This window comes from Thermobia domestica, chromosome 6 (assembly GCF_964235325.1).
Source record: "Thermobia domestica chromosome 6, izTheDome1.hap1.1, whole genome shotgun sequence".
Lineage (NCBI taxonomy): Eukaryota > Metazoa > Arthropoda > Insecta > Zygentoma > Lepismatidae > Thermobia > Thermobia domestica.
Genome location: NC_137459.1, coordinates 294,146,681 through 294,167,440, shown reverse-complemented (window position 1 = coordinate 294,167,440; position 20,760 = coordinate 294,146,681). Strand labels below are relative to the sequence as shown.

At 34.7% G+C, this 20,760-nt stretch overlaps 1 long non-coding RNA gene across 5 annotated transcripts in view; it reads left to right on the top strand.

The window, feature by feature from the left end:
• The window catches only part of LOC145688522 (uncharacterized), a 592,332-nt gene that overhangs the window by 348,476 nt on the left and 223,096 nt on the right, over window positions 1-20,760 (top strand). Inside the window, exon 1 of one of the 5 annotated variants that reach the window (XR_014131929.1) lies at window positions 15,762-15,986. The exons of the other annotated variants lie outside the window; for them this stretch is intronic. This is a non-coding gene — a long non-coding RNA (uncharacterized LOC145688522). Of the gene's footprint in view, window positions 1-15,761; window positions 15,987-20,760 lie in introns of those variants that run through there. 5 annotated transcript variants of the gene reach the window in all.

The following is a 20,760-nucleotide window of genomic DNA, read 5'->3' as shown; positions in this document are numbered from 1 at the left end:
AGAGATTTTCAGGAAACTTCACTGAAAGAAAATTCATCCCCCAAAAAACTACCCCTTGCAGACTTTTCCGTAGGAAATAATTTATGCCATATGTTAAGGTTATTAATGAAATACTTGTTTATAAAGTAATAAAATCACATGATTCTCAAAAGAAATAAACGCACCCCATGAGTAAACAGCCCCTTGTGTATATTGTCATGGAAGTAATTTATGCAACGTTGTAAGAATAATAATGAAATATGTACGGTATTTATGAAATACGACCAAAATCGCCTGTCATTTTTTAGAAAGTAGTCTGAAAAGAAACTCATCCCCAAAAGTGAACGACCCCTTGCGATTTTTTTCGTAAGGGATAATTTGCACAATATTATAGAGTTATTAATGAAATATGAACAAAATGGCTTGATTCGTTTTTTTAAGAATTAAGGTAGTAATTAAGGCGAACTGTGGCCAGACATGTGAGGAACTGGAACTACAATCCAATGTGAGTAGAGAAACCATACGGCAGAACCTCCATTAACTTGCGAAGCACTACAAGTTGGGTTGATGGTTCCCACTTGATTTGACTCTGGGCTAGAAGGCAACGCAAGCAGACACCTGTGTTTCTTTGCTGTCTCGTCTGAGGAAGGAGCCATTTCTGGACAGGATGTTGACATGTGATGAGAAGTGGGTCATGTACAATGCTCCACGGTGCCATCATCATCAATTAGCATCCCATGAACTGGTTCCAAAACAGCCAAAACCAGAACTGCACCTGAAGACTGTCCTCCTGGGTGATTGGTGGACTTCTCGCGGCATCGTGCATCGAGAACTGCTACCAGCTGGTCAGAGCATCAATGCAACTGTGTACTGTCGACAGTTGAACCGTGTTCAAGAAAAACTCAAAACTCTGAAGCCAAAACGCAAAACACTTCTGAATCGCGAAAAAGTACTGTTACAGGACAACGCTAAGTCCCACGTGAACAGGATGACCCGGGACACCATTCTACGCCTTGAATGGGAAAAACTATTATATACGCCATACTTCCTGGACATTGAACCGTACGATTATTACATGTTCCATTCCTTGGAAATGACCTTAGAAAACGCCAGTTCAAATCCCTAGTAGAGGTAGTAGAGATAGGTATGCACTTGATGGTTTGTTCGCTTCACGGCCCACCAAGTTATATCGCGATGGAATCCATAGCTTTCCAGAATGTTGGCAGAAGGTCATCGATGCTGATGGGAAGTATTGTTGATCTTCCAGGTAGTCTTAGGTGACATATCGATGTTCGAAGGTGGTGGGTGATAAACCAACATAACTTTCTTGGTTACCTTTATAACTTTCTTGGTTACCGACGGTCGTTTCCCAAGTTCATATCATTTCAGGTGCTTAGTATGACGGGCCTCCCACGCCAAAGGCGCGTACGCTAACTGCTTAGCCACGGAGGAGCACTTATGTTGCTCGAGGAGAGGGGTGGGGTTGAAACTCGAAATCTCCACCTTGCGTACGGTACTGGAAGTGACTCACTCAAGAGTGCCAAGACCATGTAGGTAGGAACGTGAAATTTAGACGGAAGTGATTTTGTGACGAAGTCAAGGGCCCTTCTTGTAGATCTATTGGCTAGCGGGTGTGCTCAGGTTTGATTCCCGGTGGGAAGCATAAAAATAATTTCTCAGACATACACATTTATTAATAATCCTGCTTTAGCCTGAAGGCATAACGATGGGGCGTTAAACTGAAAATTTTCATTTATGTCTACGAAACCAAGGGATCAGAAATGACATTTTTAAATATGTATCGAAGGACGGGGAGGGTAGAAGGTAGTTCATTTGTTTGACAAAAATGGATTTAAACCTCTCATTAAGGACAGCTGAACACGCATTTCAGATTCTCTCTCTCTCTTTCTTTCTTTTTTAAAAATTTTATTTCTCATCTAAAGGAGGAAATAATGCAACATATATGGTACTCAACTTTCCAACTATTTTATTCAGAAAATGACAAAAGTAAGGATTTATTTAATATGGAAACGTGAAATTTGGTATTTAAACTTTTAATTAAAAATAAATGGTATACGTCATCGCTATAAACTTTTTTCTCACTTCTTAAATTGTATCATACCACGCTTCAATCATTACGAAAATATTGTTTACAAAATGTGAACAAAACTATAACAGGCATTTTCAGAAAACTTTGCATCAAAGAAAATTCATCTCAAGAATAAACTACCATTTGTAAACTATTTCATAATAATAATAATAATAATAATAATAATAATAATAATAATAATAATAATAATAATAAACTTCATACAATATTGTTAACGATACATTTATTTATGAAAAAACAAAATCAATTGCACAACATATATTTTTTTATTTATTTAAAGAAAATTGTCCGGAACAGCTTACCATCATGAGTATTTTTCATGCAATGAGCTTGTGGACATTTTCGTGCTAGAAACGGCCGGAAAGATGTCGAGAAATTACTTTTGTCGTTATTAATAGGAGCTATGGAACGTATAAGTCCGTTGAAATCTCGAATTCAGTTATTTTCACGATTACTTTTTTAAACTTCTATCGTCGTTTGAAAGTAATAAGAGAGTACGTGTCGAATTATTTTCAAAAATTCTTCCTCTAGAGAGGGAAATGACAATCTTTAAAACATTTAAATTCCCCGTCTTATATTCATTAAACCATATTCTAACAATTGAAACAACGCCATAATAATAATAATAATAATAATAATAATAATAATAATAATAATAATAATAAAGCGAGCGTCATCGAAGCTTCTACCATTCGACTCAATATTTTGTGTGTCAGTTCGTCCGTCTGCTCCACAATAACACACTAAAAATTTAGACTTTTCGCTTGAAATAAAACTTTGGAAGTGCCTTTCTCGCACTTTCAGAAAACAATTTTTTTTGTTTGGGATTCCAGTCCATCAAAAATAGTGGAGCAAAAGCGCGTAATATCCCACAATGTTGCCAATTTGAACATACTAGTGTATTAAAGTCAATATTATTTCGAAAACGTAGTTGTTTTTATCTGTTAATTCAATATTTTTTTATGTTTAAATGCTATTATTTGTATTATTTAGGTTAGTTTTCAAGCATTCATGTTAATTTTCCGAAAGTTTACAAATTTGTAAGCAAGGGAAACCTGCATCAAAAATATAACAAGAATATTTTTTTGGGGGGGGGGATCTGGAGCGGTTTCTGTTAATACAACACAAAGTTTGAGTTTTAGTGTACGATAATCGACATAGTAGTTATATGTCACATTGTTTGCATTGCGTTACCATCCTTAAAATTTTGAGAGCTCCGTTACTGAGTGAGATCCTATAGAATACTAAGAAACATGTTTTACAAGCGAAGCCAAGGATTATGAAAGCTTTACTATTATAAGATCATTTCGTTCTTTACTACAACTAAAACTAAAGAAAAATTTACTTATCTATTGGCATAAATAATTGAATTATAATCAACATTGAAAAAAGCTAAAAGAATCTTGCTTTGAAATGGCTGATAGAATCAACTATAACAGTATGTTACATAATACGTTGTGCAAATAATATTTGAACAATGTTTATTTATGAGACATTGAGATAAATGGTGATCAGTAAGTTAAATGAAAGCATAACTTCGCCGCGCGAAGACAATACAATGTATTATATATATAAAAATGTTAGGTTTATATGTTTGTCTCCAATCCTTTCGACAATGAGATCTCGAAAACCACAAGTACTAGAAACCTGCACGCAAAAAAAAAGAAAAAAAAAAGAAATAAAAAAGAAAGGTTACTAGTAAACAAGAAAAAGATGGACAGTAACCAAGTTAGTTTGTCAATATAGGAACAACAAAGCCATGTGTCCCAGCAACCAAACCAAAAAGTTAACAGAGTACCTTGGGTTACAGGTTAATATTGTTAGGTTACTGTGTAATAACTCACAGGGGTACGCTAACCGATCACATAGTTACCACTTCCGACCATAACTTGTAACCCGTCACGTAGTTAGCATGTTGGAACAACCGACTACTCGGTTAATGAAACAGGGTGCGCAAACTATAGTAATTTGGTTGTTATTGCAAATTGGTTAGAATAATTGGAATTGTTCCTTCAAACACAAGCTTAAAGGTTGTGAATACACATAAAAAATGCAGCATGAAAAGAAATGATAACTCATTAAGGTTATCATTCAATTGTGCGTCTATCTTCTCTTGTATCCCTACCAGAAATATACCACAACATAGTGAGAATTTATGTCCGTATACTCTTTACTATAAGCAAAGCTTTACTCGGTATATTTAATATGTTACCGTAAAGCGATGTACAGTACAATGTGTTATATTCCTATAACCCGCCACGAAATTGTTAGTATGAATGTATTAATGTTTTGACGGCAGTTCTATGATTTGCAGTGCTACCATCTCGTGTCATTATTTGTACTACAGACATGACTTACAAGAATATATTTATTTAAATAACAGAAAATGCATAAACTTCCCTAAATAAACTTTCCTTCACATTTCTCTATTAATTCATGTAGTATCTATATTTTAATAACCGTTTTCATATTCCTTCGGACGTATTCACAGTTGTTACGACTTTTCGTTCGTAAAATTGCAAATGGTGACGTTGCTGTTTGTGCTTCTAATAATACAGCGTTATCTGTTAACAAGTACTGGATGGTTAAATTTACATTGTGTGGAAATCGGTTGATAACAACAGAGGGTTTTAAATTAAATTAACCTTCTTGAATTTGTTACCTTCTTCTAACCTACTTTATAGGTTAATAACAACCAAACACTGGATTGTTTCTACTCATTTTCCAGTAACATTATTCGATTGATTACCGATGACCTCGCAGAATTAGCCTTTTTTATCTCAGAAGGGTTGTTGCAAATTATTAACTGGTTGTAGCAGCCAAATTAGCCATTAACCTTCACTACGCTACCGCTTATTTTTTTCACTGGTCGATTCCAAATTTTGTGTAGATTGTCCACTTCTAATTGAATATTTAAAATACATGGCTGTTATTTCTTTATTGCATTTTTAGGGGTACACTGGAAATGTTGAAATTTCTTTAAAAAAGCATCATATCCTATGCGTTATACATTCCAACGCTGTATAGTTGTATGCATGGGTTATATACCTCCCAGGCGTTTGTTTCATGGCCAAATAGGTATTAAAAACGAAGGATAGCCATTTCTTCAGTCTAAGATGAATCTTGATTGTTTGGAGTGTTTTGCCCAATGAACATCATATATCACTGACATTATAATTAATTGTATAGTATATGTAAAGTATTTGCTTATTACATATTGCATACAAGAAGAAAGAAAACACTGATCATACATGAATTAGAAACTCCGACGAGAAGTAGGCTTAATCTTGCAAACTGTGCGAAATATTGAAAAAAAAATAATCGAAATGAAATCCTTTTATGATACCCGTTTCCGATTTTTATCAAGACGTGTTTCACATGTGTCTCTAAACGGACATATACATAGGGTTGCCAGATTTTGTGAACGAAATGCCGGGACGCCAATCTCAGACTATTCAGGGTCAATTAATTATCTCTCTTTTCCCGGTTACTACTCAAAATTTTCCAGTTATTCTTTACAAAGTTAAAACAAATGAAACCCTGCAAGGGATGTATAAAGAATGTAAAAAGATAATATAAGAAAAGTGGCCTGGCGTCCCTTATTCCGAATTCCGATTTGTTGTGTTTAACAGGTAATAAATATTGCACCAATTACGACACCCTCCCATTTATGATTAAAGAGATACTATTCTTTCTTGCGGCATCGGCTGAGTCAGAAACACTGCCCTAAAAGAAATACAAATTTAGCATTTAGCAAGAAAAAACACCTTTACGCTAAATTCAGAGCAATAAACAATAACTAAATATCTTGAAAGACTTAGACAGCCTCTCCAAAAGTTTGGTAGAAAACAAATCAAGTATCAAAATTAAACAAGACACACACCTTTATGTGTTTAACTGCCACTTCTTGTGCTAGAGTAAGTTGTTACGGAATTTTAGTCTGAAAATTTTATCAGATAAAGGAAAAATTAAGATCCGAAATTATTGAATGCGTCCACAGCATCTTTAGAAATATCCCCACACCACGTGAGAAAATATATTAAAGACAACTCAGGTCTCAGAAGAAATTATGTCTAAGAAGACGGCAGACAGGACTAAATAAACAGTTTAAATGTGGTTAACATGCAGCGACTTAGAGCAGTATCGCCATTGTTGATATAAAAGCAGTTCTGCGCTGCCGGTTAAAGTATAAAATAGTCATTAAAGCCAACCACAGGGAAAAATACTTTTCTATTATTGAAAATAATATTCAAGAAATTATTTACATAACATATGTCCCCTCTTAAATATTTTTTACAATCCCCCCCCCCTCTGGAAGTTAAACAACCCATAGGACGAAAGAATGGATGCGATTTCAAACTCCCTTTCATTTGTTCAGTAAAATTAATTGGCTACACAAATCTTCCGAAAACCTTCCGTTTTTAGGTGAGACATTTCAATCTGAAGAAGGTAAAACCGGGACAAACAGGCGTCCCGAAAGTTTTTTTTTTTTTTCGAGACAGTTAATTCTTTCACTGAAAACCGGGACGTCTGGCAACCCTACATATATAGATGTTGTGAGGAATGGCAAGGAGATTCATGCTCATATGTGAGTAATGCGTTGTGTAGAGAGCGCAGGCTCAGCTAGTAGTAATATAATTTAATTAAACAGTTATGAAATCGACATGTTTATCCGTGACTTTCAGTAACACTCTTACAGATGTTAAAATGGAAGGAAAGAAAGGCATTGAAATTGGATTGGATTTAAGCAAATAGGTTTCATTTTTAAGTTCACAAGTGCACTCTTTCCATTTTTGTGTTTAGATTACAATTTGATTTTGAGAGACTTGGGAAATAAAAGAATCAATATATTTGAACTTAATTTGAAAACTATCACATAAAAGATGTCTTTATTCAGGATCCAGTCAATTGATACAGTAACAATAAATTTGTGAAATCCATACGGTATAATACTAATTACTCTTTTGATATGCTAACGCTAATTCAAAATTTAAGACTTGTTGATTGGCTAAATGTTGCTCTGTAATTTTGTAACTTCCTAAGAGTAATCACGTTAAAATTTAGCATTCTAAATTAGAAATTTCCACAAGGGTATAATAACACTTAATAAGGTGCAAATTTACAATAGGGATCCCACTGGAAATTCATTACATATACCCTGGCTTTTTTATAATCGTATTTTAGTACCTTCAAAAGTAGTACTTTACATGTGAGATTGTATTCCACTGTACATATCTTATTGTGATAGGGACGAATAGACTCAGTAGTGCTGATGCCCACATTTATCCGTAATAATTTATTCTTTGGTGCAGGTTAACTTTTGAAGGGGACAACTGCTCTTGATATAATTACAGCGTTTTGAAAAAATAATAATAAATAAATAAATAAATAAAAAGTGTACGAAAATTTCGACTGAGCCTATGTTACATGATCACTACAAGCAAGATCTATATATTCCGCATAAAATGGGGACTAAGATACTGGGCCCACATGATAGAGCTGAGAGCGTATTACACGAAGGTGACACCCTGACCTCAAGTGTCCTTCCTGGAAGCCATGGCTCCTTGTTCCTAAGGGTCTTGCCCCATACACCGACAAACCAAAGTCTCTAGCAGTCATGTACTCCGAGTCAGGTTTCATTCTCAAGGAGCCGTAGCCCTTGCTCTAGGGGTCACACCCCCGGTCCCTAGGAAAACAATGGCCTCTGATAATTGGACTCATGAAAACTGATTGATGTCCCTGCTCCCAAGTGAACTTCCTAGGGTCATGGTCCCTGCCTAATACAAGTCCTAGCTCATGCACCATGACGTCCGCCTAAGATCAATGGCCCTTGGCCTCTAGTGGTTATAGCCCTAGACCCTAGAAGCCAAGACCCTTGAAACCTTAGATCTGGCTACTAGTTGAGATCCCTTGCTCAAGCGACATCCCTGGGGTTGATGGTTCTTACAAAGAAAGTCCATGGCCCTAGGCTCCCTGTCCAAAGACCCATGGGCGTTGGCTCTATAGGTCACCCCTGACCCCCAGGGTCATGGCCCTTGAACCCATGGATCCATAGCTGATGATTGAGTATCCTGGCTCAAGTGACCTTCATTGAGATCATGAAGTCGGACACCTACGGTTCGTGCTCCATACACTCATTGCCCCTGACCCCTAGAGGTCGTAACCACAGGACTCAGGACCATTCAACTTCGGGGCCACAATCCTGGCCCCTAGGAGCATTGCCCTTGGACCCATAACCACTCATTGATGACTCTGACCCTACAACCTTTGGCCTATCATCGAATTTTAACAAATCCAATTTTCTATAGAGGTATATCTATATTTCTCAAAAAAAAAAAAAAAAAAATCAATAAAGCGTTCCCAAATTTTACCAAGCTTGGAACATCAATACAATAGTCTGCAAACAATATTTTTGGAAAATTAATTTTCAGTGGCTACCTTTTTACATTATCTGGATTTCATCTAAACTTGATTTGGCTTTGGATTATTCAGGTTATCAGTTTCGGTCCTGTGAAGGATAAAATAAATTGTGATCTATTTCACGCTGCATTCTCTGTTATTGTGGCTTTGGTTATTCCCATGGATTTGTTCGCCTATTGGTTTAGTATCACTCTTCAACACCGAGACTTACATGGGTGCAATCTGAACCAGCGTAATGCGTTCAAATATAAATGATCGTCCACCGGGAATCGATCCCGGGACCACGTGCATTAAAGGATCATGCGTGAACCACTAGCGCAGCGGAGAGAGCTCCGCGGATTTGTTGTGACTAATTTCCAATCCTTCATTTTATTAAAAAAAATGCTAACAGTCGTAAAAGTTATTTCTTTTTTCATACAATATCATATGCTGTTTAAGGTTTTCACACAATCTTTATTGCTTAGGGTCTAAACCGCTCAGTTGTGTGGAAGTCCTTTCTGAATTGTAAAATGATCCAGAACAGCTTTTTAAAAATATTTTTAGACTTCGAAACTATTTTATGCAGAAGTGTCGGAGAACGGCTTTGTCCGTCGTCCGTCTGTCAACAGGTATCAGGTGAAAAACGGTAAGAGATATCGACATGCAGTTTCTTGGAACTGGTTCAGATCCCTAGGATAAGTTCTATCTTCTCCATTAATTCTGTATTCAAACCGGAAATTGTTGAACTTAATCATTTTCAGGTTCAACTTTTATTGACATAAAACAAAAATAACATATAGCGACAAGTGGTTTTCTGCAACTGATTGATGGTGTCAAGGGAACATATTATCATAATCTGCAGCATATTACCAAAACCGGAAGTGGTTGTAATGTACTGATACTTCCGGTTTCAAATATTGATTTCCGTAGAGCGGAAATATAAAGACATATCGCGATGCAGTTTCTTGCAATCGATTCAGCTTCCCAAGTGTACGTTCCATTTTTTCTCTCAACCCTCTATTAAATCCAGAAGTGGTTATAATTAACCCTTTCGGGCTTCAACCTTTATCACCATAGAACAGACACAGTAAGGCATAGCGAATAATGGCTTTCTGATTTGGATTCAGCATCCGAAGAACAGGTTCTATATTTGATCTTATTAATCTCTTGAAACCAGTAGTTTTAGATGTATTCAATTCCCATAGTCTACTGTAGCTTAAGGTTAACCACTTGTTAGTTCAGATTCAAATTGGTGAGGGGTAAGGGGATGAAAATATTTAATTGAGAAAAGAAGAAGAAGAAATTTCCTATATCACTGAGCTACTACGTCTCCGAGAAAGAAAACTAAATTCTACCCAAATGTTAGTAATAGCAGAAGCCTTTTGATTAGCATTTAGCGCTGGGCATCTATTAGACGAGGATTTACAGTTCAAGATGGAATCCGAACCACTGAACTACCCGCGAGAATCAAACCCGCTACCTTGTGCACTTGTAACCTTTTGCCATATGGATACTACGAACATTAGTTAGTTGGCTTAAAGTCTAGCGCTCATTTCACTATTTGCTAAAGGATTTGCCATACACAAGAGGGAGCGGAAGTAGATGAAATGTTATATATTGTTTGATATTGCGGACACAGTACCCATCTTATACACATATTACACTTCCTTCTGAAACAAAAGTGAGTAAATAAATAAATAAAATAAAGTGTGTTCTTTTTCATATTTCGTCAATTTTCAGTTTTTAAGTACTTTTCTATTAGACTTTAGGTCTTTTTGCCCAAGTTTTGGGTTATATTTTTCGTTATTTTTGGAATGTTTCGGTATTTTTTAAAATTATTTTTGTCATTATTTTGATTTTGGGAATATGCTGGAGACTTTGCACCAAGGAAAAATATTCTCTGATTGTATAACAATTTACAAGCAATAATAAATAATAAATAATAATAATAATAATAATAATAATAATAATAATAATAATAAAAGAGAGAATCTGAACTACAGTCTTTGTTTCTAAGTGTTGTCAAAACTATGGTAGTGTACGGCAACCATATGGAAGGTAAGAAGAAAAACTTGGAGATTTAATTTTCAATGAACATTCGCAGAATTAATTTGTATGTATGTGTGTAATATTTTTAAAATCATTTTCGACGTTTGAATTTATTCTTATTCTTATTCTTCTTATCATTATTATTTTGTTTTGATAGTCTTCGTCTTGGTGGAAAGAGGCAGTGTGTCTATTAAGTCGTCCTCCCCTGAATTTGTCCGTGATTTTTATTTTCCGATTTTTTTATATGCAATTTGTTAATTCTAAACAATGATTGCACGGTTTGAGAAAGTATTATTTCTTTATTTTTGCAGTAATGCGCAGAATATGAAAACAACATTCTACATAATAGGACGAGATGCTAGAAATAAGTGCATTTCACGCCGATTAATTTGTTGTATTTATCTTAATCATTAAGTTGTTTTAATTCACTGGTATATTTTATTTAGTTGTTTTCATTTAAAATCTACTGGCATATTTCAACTAAAAAAAAAAAAAAATACTTCATCTTTTGGGGTGATGCGGATACGATGTCCAACATTTGCTATGTTTTTCTCTGTTATTTTAAAATTACAGTTACAATCATAATTTTCAGATCTTTAAAGTAATTTTCCATGTTTTTAACTGCATTATATAGATCGTATATCTATTTTTTTTTTTTAGGTCATAAGCTTTCACCTCTAGTGATATATAAATCCAATTTAGTTTATATTATTCGGCAGGGCGCTAGGGAATTTCGGTGGAGAAAGCCTCCCGTGAAGTTTCTAGAAGAAATACTGAATATACTTACAAATTTATACATACTCACTTTCGTCTAGAAGTACATTCATATACAAGGGGAAAAATGGTCGGTGAAACGACTAATAAGATTCCGATGTTTAAAATTGAAGAACACAGCTTTTGTTGTTCCTTATTTCCACCTAAACATTAATTCCCGTAGAAAGTGAAACAGTACCCCATACAAGATGAGTCGAACCTCGTCACCAAATATAGATTACTTCATTCCTTAGACCAGTAGTTCCCAATCTTTTCTGGCTGACAACAAACTTTACGGAACACACACGAAATCGCAACACAGTTGCTTGATCTTTGTTAATAATAATAAAATTATAATAGCATAATACAGTAAGTTTCTATAAAATAGTGGATTCTATGAAGTACTGAATTCTATTACTGCCGTTGGAAACATTGACTGGTACAGTCTATCTCAAAATCTACTTTCACTCAAAATTAAATGCTTCATTATTTTTCTTAATGTAAAAATTTTGCGACACACCAGTTGGAAACCACTGCCTTGGAGTACTTCTTTACTAAATTTTGTTCAGATCTGGCCAGTACTTACTGAGAAATAAAGTACCACACACAAGCCAAGCCGAAGCTATCCCTGGTCGAGTTTGGCCACCAAACAAAGCGATCTTCATTCACTAGACAGACAATGGGCTACTTGCCCACCAAATTTCGTTTAGATTTGTCCAATGATTACCGATAAATGAAGTACCACGAACAAGGCGAGCTGAGTTTGTCCTTGGCCAAGCCTGGCCACCAAATGTAGCGACCTTTATTCCATACAAAATGGATTACTTATCAAATTTGGTTCAAATTCGGCCAGTAGTTACCGAGAAATAGAGTACGGCATCACACATTTGGAGTGAAATTATAAGCTCCCGCATGCTTACGCCGAAAGCTAATAAAATTTCAAACTTAAAAAGTGCAAGTCTTCTAGCTCACATTTATTCAAATGCTTAGAAAATATACTTTATATATTATTGAGGACATGTTTGCAGAGCACATCTTGTAGTACGATGGGTTCTTCATTCGATATTGAGTCGTATGTGATGATAGTTCAAAAATGTTAATTTTTCGTTCCATTAATTCATATTGTTAGGTTCTTCAAATTGAATTTATCATCTACTGACAGATTGCCTGTTCTTCGCACAGGGAGAATACGTTTCATTTTGTACATAAAGGGCAATGGAGGCTGAACTTAGATTTAAACGGCATCGGAAATGTCATTGTTTATCTCAGCGACTCCCCCCCCCCCCCAAAAAAAAAACTATGGATTCGACACTATCATCGGTCATTTTCGATAATTTTTATATATATCCTTTCCCCCAAGTTGCGGGGTTGAATTTGAATTTAACGACATCGGAAATGTCACTGCTGATCTCAGCGACTCCGAAAATTATGGATTCGACACTAATATTGATCATCTTCAAATATATCCCCCTTCCACCTCCCCTAAGTTGCACCGTCAAAGTGAAATAACAAAAAAAAATCCTAGGTCCGCACATCATCTATGCTGAAAATTTAATTGAGATAGGTTGGTTGGTTCAAGAGTTATGAAGTCACAAACATACTCACTTTCAACTTTATATGTTAGGCTAGCCTTTGGCTAGCTGGAGGCTCCGCCCCCAAACCCCCGCCTTTGCTCGGTCTACGGCCTCGCATCTTTTATGTATCAGCCTTTGCATCAAGAGTGAATTTCGTGCATTTGCTCTTTAATTGCATTTCCTGAATTTGGCCCAGCTGGGACTTTGCCCACTCACTCCCGGGTTTACTCGCCCTACGGCCTAGCACCTCTTAAACCCACAATTCTGTCAAATTACAAGTTTATTTTCGCATTTCAACTATCTAAAAGATAAGATTCTGTATCCCAAGAAAACGCCCATTTAAATAACGTGTGAATTTCTTCATTCCCTCTTTACACCCCTTAAAAACTAAAAATGTTCACTTTTGTCAATTTTCCTTTTGGAATCATGCCAAATTTCACTATTCTAATCCCGCCAGAAATGCCTAAACATTTTGGGGTGTAGAAGATGTCCAATATAAATAACATGGGAAATAATTTTCAGTTCCCCATAAGACCACTCTACAGTTGGATTTTTTTTTTTTTTTTTGTCAATTTACTTAGTTAACCATATCAAAAACGTAAAAGCATACCAAATTTCAAGTTTTTATTCCAGGTACCTAAAATATGAGATTATAGGTAAAGGAAAAAGCCCATTTAAATAGCGTGGGGAATTTCATTCCCCGTTTAGACCCCCTAAAATTAAAAATATTTAATTTTGATAATTTTTCCGTAGGTTAGTCCGGGAAAGCTACAATCGTGCCAAATTTCAACTTCCCACGTCAAACAGAAGTACCTTTTTATTTTATATCAGCTCATGTAGTTTTATATATAGTTAAGATTTTAAGCTATAGCACATATATGTAGGCGTTATTTTTTAAAAATTGAGTTTGGTTTAGCAGGAACTTCTTTGTATATTTACTCTGTAGTTCGGAGACACAAAATCCCAAGAACTACTTGATGAATCACTATCAATGTTGGGGCAGGATATAGAAAGTTGAAAGCTACGAACTGAGTTCATTAATGGACGTGATTCATTCAATTGGTCTCAAGATATGGACAATCAAATATTGATTTCACATGTATTCCTATGGGATAAATTACGCATAGCATAATTACTTGTTAGACTACCCGCAGCGCTGTTGAGATTAGCAGGTTTGTATAATACCCAGGATGCAAAATACTAATTTGTTCATGAAATATAGTGCTAAAATGAAACAAATTTATTTTCACTCGAGAAATCTAAAAGATATATATAATATTACATATCCATTCACCTTAAATTATACCTGTTTCAATTTGAAGTAAATTGTTGTGAGTGGGAAATGGAGGGTAAGGAGAAACACAAAGATTCAAACTTTAATTTTCACGTTTTGTGTAACATTTTATACACTGTGATAAACCAAATTCCTTTACGTGGTTTACGTTTTGTTATTTAATTCATCTATTTGTATTCTTGAGATTTCCGACAATTTACAGCTCCGTTTATCATCACGTACTGATGCAATTAACAGAAAAAAAAAATCTTCACTTTTTTAAAAAATAATTCAGTTAAAAAATAGGTTTACATCATTGTTGCACGATACTCTGATTTTTGTCATATTCTTTTACATGTTAGTTCTATAGTTGCTTTTGATCTCAAGTGAAAACACTAATAGCTAACATCTTCTGAGCATCCGTCAAATACTTGATGAAATACATTGAAACAAGGCAGTGGACTTTGAATTACTTGAGCTGGAATTCTAAACATCCACGTGGGAAGCAATATCCTTGGACGTAATACTTATTTTGCTGAATTTCGTTTTTCGCACAAGAAACAGTTGCGTGTTTTATGTCTTTTTTAACTTGATATAACTAACTAACTCTATGGCCTATGGAACCCGGAGGTTCAATGCCGCGTTCACAAAAGCCCTCCACTGACTTCTATCCTTAGCTAACTGCATCCAGTTTCTTCTTTTTATTCCAGTCTCTGCGAGATCTCTCTTAATATTGTCCTCCCATCTGCGCCTAGGTCTTCCTAATGGTCGTTTTCCGATTGGTCTTCCAGTCAAGACTTCGAAAGCGATTCTTTCTTCCATTCTAGCTACATGACCCGCCCACCTAAGCCTCCTAGACTTGACGACCCTAACAATGTTGGGTAAACCGTATAAATTATGTAGTTCCTCGTTATGAAGTTTCCGCTATTCCCCATTCCCGTTCTTCTTGGGTCCGAATATTCGTCTCAGGATCTTGTTCTCAAATACTTTCAGTCTATGTTCTTCCCTCAGAGTAAGTGACCATGTTTCACAGCCATACAAAACAACAGGCATGATTATCGTTTTGTATATTTTAAGCTTCAAATTCCTCGACAGAATTCGCGACGACAAGAGATTTTGAACCGAATAGTAACACGAATTCCCTGCTTTTAGTCGACATTTAATTTCTTCGTGGATATGATTTTCATCTGTTAATATTGATCCTAGATATTTGAAACTATCCACTTTATCAAAAGTATTATTTAATATTTTAACGCATCTATAATTTGCTGTATTACGGTCCCGACGCACTTCCATGTATTTAGTTTTCTCTGGATTTACTTCTAAACCCATGTCCCTGCAAGCGTTTAATAAGATCTCTGCATTTTAACTTGATATGTTAACATAAAATCCATTATATAAAGTAAGGATTAACCTTACAGCCCATCTTTCATTCAGTAGTACAATTTAATATTACCATACTCAATATCAATGTGATGTTAATAAACCGTAGGCTAAGGAAGAAGGGATCATTTACCTCGACTTCTTGTCACTGCATCAAATGAACAAATGCCGATAGAAGCGCCGCAGTGGCTGCCAGGTTAACCCCCTCTTGAGTCTATAGGACGAGGAACGGAACCCACGTGCGAACTGATTCACCTGATATAACGCAAGCTGGCATATACGCATGCGCGAGGCAGGTGTCAAACGCGGGCGAAAGCAGCTGCCAGTCGGATTACATATCGACGTTATGTTGGTGCTCAGAAACACAAAGAAGTGTATTCACTAATAATTTTATATTCTGCACTATTTTATTTGTTGTATTTAGTATTCAGAATCGTTATAAACTGTTGGAGGGAAACAGGAATAGGTAAGTTAATAATTTGCAATGTTTTTATAATATTCTCTATTGACTAACTCGAAGCAGGTATGAACCTGCATACGTTTATTTCCGCTACTTGAATCACATGGATAATATTAGTTTTTTTCTGCTATACAGTGCCCGCAAATTATAGTTTTATTTCTATGACAAGTATTTACTGAAATAGCATGTACTTTCTTTCATTGGATAGTGTGTGTTAATAACGGTTAATTAGTTTCAGTGCGATAGAATAAAAGGAAATATTAATATAAAAAAAACTGAAGAATATTAGCTTAATCAGCGTCATGAGATTCGTTTTTTTTTTTTCATTACGTCATTGCAGTTTACGTAATCCCCCTACACTATGCGGCAAATAGTTGCTTGAGAAATTCTAGTCGTCAGCAATATCTGTAAATATGTGCATGGTCAACCCAAAAGCTGATATAATTGTTGTGTGGGGGATGCAACAATAATTCAAATACTTCGTTATAATTATTGAAGGGAAGTGTACATAGATAATCTACTATTCGGACGCTGTACCATGAGGAGATAGATTCACTGCCCTTTTGTTTACATATACTTTCACTGTTCCTATGTATAAGTATTCAAATATATATATATTAAATTGCCGATAAGGCAAAAGTACCACTTTAAAATTATCATGAGTTTAAATTAGATAAGGTTTGACAATGATAAAATGAATTCAACTTTAATAAACGAATAATTTTAATAATTTAATTTCCCCGAAGTAAGTGCATCCTGGTTCAAAGTTTTCTTTTTCAGAAAACTGGTAGGGGGGAGAACAGTCCCCAACTGATGCAAGAAATGTTTTGGCACCCTAGTATCACATGCGTGGATTACTTCAATATTTATTTTGGTTATGTTTGCTGAGTATTGACATGACTTCTTTTCATTGTTTTGGTAATTAAAATGTGACTGCTTGAAGATGGAGCCAAAGCACATTGGTTAGCGTCTATCGATGAGACGAGTGTAGTGTGTGTGTAGAGAAGTATTCAATTAGGGTACCATGGAACAGATTATTATTGGGATTTTGTCATAAACAAACTTCATTGTGACATTCCATCATGTTGCGTGTTATTGATAGAAAACTGTACCTTCGTGATTCGACATTTTCGTTTGTTTTTAAATCCTATATTATTATGCAAGTCCTATATCACTATAGTTCGTATTTTTTTTTCCTGCTCCAGATATATTCTAGGCAGCGGTGCCCATTCCCCTAATGCTTGGTTGCAAGCCCCTTAATTTAGTCCCCCTAGGAGAAAGAAGTGGTAGAAGACCTGAGTTGGTTGTTGAAAACAAGTTACTTGCTTTGTAGGACGCTTTAATTGTTACGGTCCCGTATGGGGATTGTTCTTTCTAGCTCCGGAAAGTTTTATTATTATTATTATTATTATTAATACTTTATGTATTCGTTCATAAGAAAATGTGCTGGTATTTTTTTGCCAAGATCCTAATCTGGGATTCGTAATAAATACATAATGTATGAGTGAACTATTTTATTTTTTGTACGTTTTATTGTTATTACTATCTCCGTGTATATAAGAGAGAACTTGAAATTGCATTTATACATTTAGCGATGATCCGGTTGAATTATGTTCAATTTAGCGTTTTCTAAAAGCATCATTTGGATAATTAAAGCATGATTGTGCCATTTTCAATGCAAGGTCTATTGTTTTATTCAAAAATTAATAATAATGTTTTAATTAATTATAATTTTAGATAAATGAAGTTTCGTGTTATTTCTGTGATCTTATGTGCATAAATTTTATTTTAGTTTGCTGTTTTATTCGGAACTTCATTTAGTTTAGTTTTCGTATTCGGAGTCGATGTTGAATTGTTCATTAGTGGTAGACGTGGCATAGAGTGCGTTTTTTTTTTAAATTTATTTGTTCCCCTTTGGTATATTGTTTTGCACTGTCTGATGTTATTGATGTTCCTGTTTACTTTTTTTAGGAGCAGTTGAGTGAATTACGGTAAAATAAATTATTCGAAGTTATTAATTAACCAAAATTCCTCTTGCGTTGAAGGATTTCTTCTAATAACATATATTATAAAATATGTGTGGGGGGTTTCTGCCGCCACTATAATTTTATAATGTAGATTATTAGAAGACATTATTTTATGCAAGTGGTATTTCGGTTAGTTAAAAGTTTTAAATAGTTTACTTTGTCCTAATTCTTCTGACTTGGCCTCTGGGTTGTAGACCTGTGTTCTAGAATCTTGCCCTTCAATACTGTTTAGCTATAAGCACCCGTCGCGTCGTTCGTAGGTCTTACTTAAGAACCTGCATAAGTAGAGAACAGAAAAATGTATTCTATTGCCTGGGTATTTATCCTCTAGTGTTAGATAATCCCGCATATACAATATGTAAGAATGATTGCATACGGGGCAAGGTGTTTGAAACCGCGAAGAATGTTCGTTATTTTTACTTCGCACCTTAAATTCGATTAAAAAGAAGAAAACTGCTTCGCATATGATTACATCTGGTAAAGACCTAGATGGGGACAAGATTTAGCGTGTCAAGGTGATTGCTTTCTATGGGAAAGCTGGGGACATACACATTTTATTATATTACTTCTTTCAAGCAGTGCATTACTTTACACCATATAACAAGTTCTTATTTCGAAGTCTTCGAGATCGATTCTGTGTAATGCTTTTATAAAGCAACTAATTCTAATTTTCTCGGTAGATAAACTGTAAATTAATTACTAACAGAGGTAGCTCTTGAGGAATGTCATATCAGTAAATATTAATCTTTAGCAATTGAAACTACAGGAAGAAAACTTACCTTTTTAATTTTTACATGAAAGTTGATGTTGATTATATGAGCCTAACATTGTTTTAGTGTTGTCCAGGAGATGAGACAAGAGATAAAGTTTCCGTGTCCCGTAAATGTTGTAGAAGTTTCGTCTTGTTTGTATTCTCTAAACAGCTTGTCACGTTTGTTTTGTAAATTTATTTACTGTTGGAAGTAATTTTGGTAGAATTTTGCAATTGTAGTAGGAAATCCAAATGCTGCATAGAGATAACTGTTAAATGATTATCAGCCAGGTTCAATACATTTTCACACCCAAACGAGCATGAGTCGTTAACAGCACATCAGAGCTGTGAGTAAATGACTTTACCAATGTAAATTTTCGAAGTATTTGAAATGTAGCTAATTAAAAAAGAAAGAACAAGAGAATATAAATCTGACCCAAGAAGTCATTTTTAATATGTAATAGTGTTATGTTTTCAGCAATGTGTTATTCGGAAACTATAGCGCCGCAAACTATTAAAAGCAATTAAGATAAAGAATTAGAGTGAACGGCATTCATATTGAAATGCATATATATTGACTAAACTTCTGACCTCTCGTACGTATAAGTGATGAATAGAAATAATACAATAGTATTCAATTAATCAAATATTACGGGGGGCGTGGTGTCTCAGTTGTAGTGCTTTCCCCTTTGGTGCATGAGGTTCCTGGTTCGATCCCAGCTCGCGCTAAGTGAACTTTGTGGTGGACAAACGCACAAGCGCACGGTGTTTGTCCACCACACAGTTTGCTCCCACTTTATTCATTCCACCATTTCATTCATTTCTCATCACCGTCTCTTTTAGCATACCCGGCATAACGTGGAACGTAAGACTCAAAGATTTCATTTTAATCAGATTTTAGACAATAACATCTCACTAAAAGTTAATTTATGTAAAAAGTATCATGCTTTACTCTTTAACATGGAAATAATTTCCTTAAACAAAGTAGCTGAATATCACATAAATAGTTAATCCAGATTAATAGTATCTCATAAATAATTTAAACCTAAACCGCCAAATAATGTAATGACATACTAAACGAGCGTAACCTCGGACCTTCATTATTTCTTATCTACTGTATTTAAATAATAAATTAATCAAAAGATATTATTGGACTATTTCCTATATATATATATATATATATATATATATATATATATATATATATATATATATATATATATATATATATATATATATATATATATAGCATATCTTAAATTTGGAAGATTACATTTAAATCTGATTTGTAATTGGAATATATTGTAATGACTTTGCATATCTTTAAACATTGATAAATGCTCTCATTGTATTTACAGTAACTTTATTATTTTAAAATGTTCGTACTATGAATCGTGTAACAGTGAAATGGTATTTGAAACGTAAGACTTCGGTTGAGAAGTGCTGCACAAGGAGGTCGTTAAATGTCTCAAATTTAAAAATGTACTTCTCGTCTCGTGAGGAAGAATACAAATATTAAATGCTGATATTGGGAAAATTGCTTCTCTCGTATCGACGAAATTTCCCAACATTCAAAAGTGAAATAACAAGTTTAATGTCTGATTATACAAAACTGGTGTTTCGTTATGTGAGTGTACATTCTTGGAAGTATGTTAGGTTTTTTGACGTACGTTTTTTTTTTTTTTTTTTTTTAAATCGTGATACTATTCGAATTTTCAAGTTACTTACGGTTACACTTTCAGTGTTTATAATTCAAAGTAAATTTTTGTTTGTAGTAAGGAGTTTCGGTTAAGGATGCTTTAACCTGAAATTCGTTTTGCATGTTAGATTTGGGAGAACTATTGATTGCATTCTGAGTCTTCCGTTAGCTGTTAATTCTGTGGTGCATAGTATAGGAGTTTCTAAATGCTCAAATAATTATAATATAATTAGTAATATGTACTGGAAATACAAGTGCAGTCAGTCAGTGGTTTCGGAGTATTTAATACAAAAAGTAACTCTT